Genomic DNA, 6,651 nt, shown 5'->3' on the forward strand with positions numbered 1-6,651 from the left:
TCCCAGTGTGTGGAGGGGCTGGTTGTAGGGGTGTTCCAGTCCCAGGGCGTGTGGAGGGGCTGGGTGGGGTGGGGGTGTTCAAGTCCAAGGGCGTGATGGCTCGCGAGGACCAGAATCCTGGAGGGAAACACAAGACATGAGAATATTCAGGTTAGGAGACTTGAGCCAAAGCAGTCTACGACTGGAGAGGGTGAGTTAGCTCGAAGACAACCAGCAGCAGTGGTAACAACTACTACTACTAGTAATAATAATAATAATAATGAAATAACTTTGATTCATGTAGCACCTTTCAAGCGAACCAAGGACTGTTGGTAGCATGTACTTTTCCTGTGCTAACATATGTGAGGGCCCTGTGCAGGTTTTCTCCTCTGAAAGACCTTCTGGTCAGATTAGGCCTGAAACGAGGAAAAGCCTCCAGCCTTTGTGACGTCAGTCCGACCAAGAGGCCACGTCACACGGGCCTGTGAAGAGGGCAGCTGGGCAGCTGGGCTGCATGGTTGCGTCTGCAGACAGACTCGCTAATCCTACTTGGAAAAAACACCTCTGATCAGAAATTTGATTAGGGCAGACGTGAAAACAAACATGGCGCCCCTACAGACCTCAGGGGACTGAGAAGTAACTAAGCCTTCAAGACACATTAAACCAGGATCTGCATGTCTCCACACACTCTCACACGCTGAAAGGCACATCACTGAGGGTCTGAGATCAAGGCTATTTTAAGCCACCTTTATTAATCTCTATATTTATCACAGTTTATTTCTTGGCCCAGAGGAGAGTCCTTGAGGGAGCCGGTGTGTGTGTGTGTGTGTGTGTGTGTGTGTGTGTGTGTGTGTGTATGTGTGTGTGTGTGTGGAGGAGAGTGTGTGTGTGAGTGTGAGTGTGTGTGTGTGTGTGTGGAGGAGAGTGGATGAATGGAGAATAATGTTTTTTTCCGTTCTTTCATTCCCAGTAGAGAAAGCTGTCTGATGTGTCTGTTCCATAGCGTTTATCTCAGTGGCCATTTCATTTGGTCAACAACACAACTAACAATGATTCAGATTCATAGGAAGGAGGGGGTTGTCATAGAGACTTTGTGTGTGTACATGTCTGTGTGTGTTTGTGAGAGTGTGGGATGTTTCAATGTGTGTTTGCTGTGTGTGTGTGTGTCTGTGTGTGTGAGAGAGTGTGTGTGAGAGTGTGTGTGTGAGTGTGAGTGTGTGTGTGTGTGTGTGTGTGTCCTATGGCAGGAAATAAAGGGTTAGTCCAGGGGAGTCAGTATGTGTCACGTCACTTCTGAGTAACTATCTCCCTTCCTGTAAATTAGCTGGCTACGTAACCACCCCCCTCATCACACACTCACAAACACCCACACACACACGCACATTCATGATCAACTCTGGATGAAGGCGTTGTTCCACACACTAACAAACGCACAAACACATGCTTGAGTTAGCTGTCCCTCAGCCAAACAGGCAAACACAGCACCGATAGTGTTAATCACACTCACACAACACGGCGTGGGATCTCCTGAGAAGTTCTGGAAGTTCTTATACTAGTGTGCAGTAACTGGTGTAATAGCATGAATAAATCATCAGCAAGACATAATTCTGATGAAATTAATGATTAACAATTTAATAAACACTTAAACAAAGGTAAAGGAGGGTTTGCGTGTTTCCAAAACGACTGGAAACTCAGCCTCTCCTAAACTACAGGTCCTTTGTGCAGGAGAGCTGCAGCATGGAGCAGAAACCATTAGGGCGCTGGTTCATTGGTGAAAGTGACCAGCGGGGTTAATTGACCTAAGCCCCTTAAAACAGTGCCCCCCCCCCGCTCATGCCCCCCCCTCACCCCTCGCCTCGGGGCCTGCTCAATAGGATAATCCCCAGCTGGTGCTGCACGCAGGGGCCATGGTTCCCTTCTCACTCCCACTCATATATATATATATATACACACACACACAGTCAGAACACAGTCAAGCACAATGACATGCATAACACCTGCAGACTGTCCAGAAAATAACAGCCAGAAACCACACACACACCACCTATAAGAGAGTATGGTCCCCCCCCCCCCCTGCCTCAGCCGCATGCCCACAGACCAGGACCCTCTCCTGGGGTGGAGGGCAGAAGGCTCTGGGGGTACGAGGCCTGGAGGTGGAGGGGCTACTGAACTGGACACAATCTCAGCTAATCAGGCCTGGAATGTAAAGCCTGGAAGAAAACCTCTCAAACCAGGAGTGTGTCTGAGGAGGTGGACGAAGAGTTTTGTGTGTGTGTGGGCGCGGGGGGGGGGGGGGGGGGGGGGGGAGTTGTGTGTGTGGGCGCGGGGGGAGGGGGGGGGGGGAGGGTTGTGTGTGGGGGAGTGGGTCATGGAATGGAATGGAAAAAGAGAGGAGAGTCCATTTGCGCATACATTTGTTTGGCGTATTGTAACTGATACACTTTCATTAACACACACATGCACACTGTAGACGTCACACTAACGCACAGCTGCATACACTAACGCATCACACACAGCTACACACAACAGACAAAGACAAACGTACTCAAATGAACCCCCAACACAGTGAGCTCAAGCCCCACCTGCAGTAACTGCTGTCCCACATGACAGTCCTGTCCCCAGCCTGGTCCAGACACCGGGCCCAGGTAGTCCAGGATCACACACCTCACACTGCTCATCACTACACTCCCTCCGGATCTCTCCCCTCGCTGGTACTCAAACTCTGGCCCTCTGACCGGCATGTTTGACTACCTGCCAGCTACGCCCACGACAAGCGGTGCAGGTGATCTGTCTTTAGTCTTGAGGAGTGTGTTTAACCAACTCACATGGGCTACACAGCCTGCTGTGACATGGACGAAGACAGGCACTGTTTGTGCAGACGGTGGTGTTTGGAGGGGGCAGGATCTGGGGGTGACAGGGTTAGGAGGTGACAGCGTTAGGAGGAAGGACTGTTGTACTTGAGGCTCTTATTAGAAGTTGTTTGTGTTGTCTTCTCTCGTTAGCGTGGAGGAGGAATGATTGCTATGTGGGATGAGCAGAGTAAAACACTACACACTGTACACACACACTGTACACACACAAAGACCTGTCGCTGGGCAGTTCAAACCCACACACACACACCCCAACACACATACGCACACACACACAGACACACACAGCCCAACACACATACACACACACACCCCAACACACATACACACACAGCCCCACACACACATACACACACCCCAAACACATACATACACACACACACCAAACCAAACACACAACAAGGCACACGCACGCTCTCACGCAGAGACGCAAGACAGCAGGAGGAGCAGTGAAGTCATCCTGAAGCAGCCAGACATGGATCAGTCTGCCTGGACTGACCCTGCTCAAACGCTCTATCACATTTAACTGAAATAATATTAGTTATGAACTTGCCTATTTTTTTAAACAAGTACATATGGCTGCCAGTGCACTTGGAACATTTCCCTTGATAAGATTTCTTATAATAATGTGTTTGTGTCAACAAATAAGCCACTCATATGAGAAACATTTCAGACTAAAATCTAAAAACAAGATGATCACATTCAGTCCGATGTAGCCTACAGTGTTTGCAGAATGGAGCCCTTCAGGACGGGAAACAACGGGTGGAGACTAGGACACCACCCCTGCTGTGAAAGCCTCGAGCCCGGCCCGGTGTTGGCTTCCCGCCTGCTTCTCCGTGTCCCTGCCCCTCCACCTGTCGCTCCTGGACAACACACAGCAACTTCCAGCTAACACAACGCTGCCACACGCGCTGCCGACAATCACACCACGACCTAAAATACTAACTCTGTTTGGCTGCATCATCGGTTTCCAGACAAATTTGCACAACACTACAAAAGCCCCGTTTGTTTGTGTGTGTATATGTATGTATGTATGTATGTGAATGTATCTGTGTGTGTGTGTGTGTGTGTGTCCTATGGATACACTTATTACAAATACCAAAACTTTTAACAGGAAGATTTTGCTGAAGTCATGTCATCCGACATGATGCAAAGCGATTGAAAGTAACTTGATTATCATTCAAGTGATTATGAAAACGATTTCATATAGATATACGGTATTGATTTGCCATAATAATTAGTAGGCTTACAAGCATGCAAGTATGAAATTATAATTAGGCTATAGTCTACGGATACGTTCTTGCAAATCATATTCATTTAGCCTACACAATTTGTTGGTAGCCTGATAATTTATTGTCATAATCTGCACAATTGTTACGCTATTTAGTTAAAAATATAGATTATATTTTGTCCGAAGTCATCGTTTAGAACTTTGTAACTTTCAATGCATAGCCTAATAGGCCTGTAAGCTACAAACAAAACATTTATTGTAATATAAACATATGGCACCAAAAAGTTCACAATGTTGAAATTATAGCGTACTTAATGTTCACCCGGGGGACACTAATGTTTGACCACATGCAAATTACGTTATTAGTTTCATTACAAAGTTCCGGCAGAAACTCAAGAAGTTCACATACTGGGAATAAAAAAAAAAAAAGAGGAATTCCCCAAAATATGACAAATATTTCCAAAAATATTTTAAGAATTTGATCACAGAGAGAGAGTGAGGATTAAACAACGTAACCACAACGCAGCTTGTATCAATAGCTTACATCACTTAATGTGAAAGTTTAGACTCCCAGAACTGACCAGACACTGCAAGAAGAGAATACCAAGGTTCACTTACAATATTGACACAGAGACACACTATTAGGTAATGAACTTACCTGTTGAAAGTATAGCAGCAGATAGGTATGTAACCAGGAGAAGCGAAATTTGGGGAAGAATTCTGCTAGGAATATTGCGTATATTGTCCCCTCTTCCTGAGTCGTTTGAAGCGCAAGGAGGGCTGGAATTTCAGGAATTAGCTGTGGTATGACATGAAGTCTGGAAGGCAGAGAAAAGGACGAGGGGAAAGAGGAGGCAGGTCGGACCGGTCAGCTCAGTCAGGAGGGAGGGGGGTGTGAGGGGAGGGTCCGGGCTCCGAAAAGGAAAAGAACACAGCTTGGGAAGGGAAAAAGGAAATCACATCAAGCAAAAACAGGGTTGGAAATTGGCATTGCCTTTGTAAGGAAAGACACAAACAAGACACGCGGGGAACACGCATGGCAGCAAGCTGTTGCCACACACTAACTCTCTGTTTTTTTTCCTAGAAGAGTTCTAGAAATGTCTGGATGAATGCAATGTCATTACTTGTCAACCACAACATGTGAAGAAATGTGTTTATATTTGTTGAATTAAGTAATTAAATCACATAACTGGATGATTACATTTCAGATACGCGTATAAAAACCAAAAGAAATCAATGCTTAATTTTGTCATACTGGTTAGGTATTCATTTTCATTTTATTGACAAAAAAAATATTTATTTTTACATTTAATGCTACAAAGACAATATGTTTTAACTTCTGCAAGTTACTATCAACATGGTCGTAAGAGTTTTTTCCGTGGGCACGTATCGTGCACACCGTGTTTAGTTATGAAGCCCTCCAGTGGAGTAAGGCGGTAACGACAACAAAAAATGTTTCAACTGGAATGACGGCAGTTAGCCATGTTCTATTCCGAAATAATCTCCACAAATGTGCTCAGCCTGCAAGCATGGAAATAAGTAGCGCAGGCAGAAAACAGCCAGTGATGAGGTGAGGGTGGTGTTAGTTGTAGCTTCTGTTATAACTGTGGCTTCTGAGAACTGTCTGGTGTTTGGGTATTTTACATGTAATTACTATATTACTATGTAATATACCTTGCAGCACAATATGAAATCCTTCATCAAAAATCACTTTATTTTATACAGTTTCATTGCAATTTCAATCAAGTTCAGGCAAGTGGTGTTTTCAAAGTTTAGATTACATTGATTTTCCTTCCATAAACATCCATGTTATCCTTAAACCAATACATCAAATCCTCATTTAAATCGTTCTCATCCGTAAATGATGAGCGTCCTCTGACTGTTCCTTCTCTTCCAATCAAATATCAAATTCTCCTCATCCTATCACAGTGGTGCAATACACACATCAGTGGTACATATCCTTATTAACCCAAAGTGGTCTACAATTCTAGTTTGAACTAGACTTCCATAAATAAAGCCCTTAACAAACTACAATACATTTTTCTTTTCTTTTTTTTTTTTGCTTTCATCTAAAGAACCAAAAGGAGGAGTTGTTTGTCTAACAAGTATATAAATTAACGTCAAAACCTCTTTACAAAGAAGTTTTACAACATAAGACTATAGAAATACCTGGAATGTATAACATACTTTACAAGTGGAATTGACCATTGTCCACAAGACATCTTCAATAAAGTCCTCACTAACTCAGTTCACTTTCACAGGTCATTTGTGAGTGACAGAGATACAGAAGGAATCTACACTACACCCTAAAGCAGGATCTATGCTATACATGAATGTACACTTAGATAATAGTATCTGTATTGACTAAGCTTTACAAAAGCAAGCTCTTCATATGGTCGAGGTTATGGGCAGACACAGGAAGGGTTCGACTTGTTCAGTTGAAGCTCAGTCCATGCAGGAGCTGTGTGAGTCTAGACGACAGTAAAACGTTATTTTTGGTCCATGTTCTGCCACTCCACAGAATCCCCCAAAGTCATTCATCTACTGAGCCACTTCATCTGTTTGTTACTT

The 6,651-nt window shown here is 44.4% G+C and overlaps 1 protein-coding gene across 2 annotated transcripts in view; it reads right to left on the bottom strand.

Annotated features, from left to right (window-relative positions):
* Positions 1–5,773: 5,773 nt before the first annotated feature.
* LOC146258152 (DENN domain-containing protein 2A) overlaps positions 5,774–6,651 on the bottom strand; it is a 35,815-nt gene continuing 34,937 nt past the window's right edge. For both annotated transcript variants that reach the window (XM_084672309.1, XM_084672308.1), the window contains exon 20: positions 5,774–6,651. This exon is cut by the window's right edge and continues 185 nt beyond it. The gene's annotated coding sequence lies outside the window, so the exon portion shown is untranslated.

Source organism: Hypomesus nipponensis, chromosome 14, assembly GCF_054491055.1.
Source record: "Hypomesus nipponensis isolate SF chromosome 14, ASM5449105v1, whole genome shotgun sequence".
In the NCBI taxonomy this organism is placed as follows: Eukaryota; Metazoa; Chordata; class Actinopteri; order Osmeriformes; family Osmeridae; genus Hypomesus; species Hypomesus nipponensis.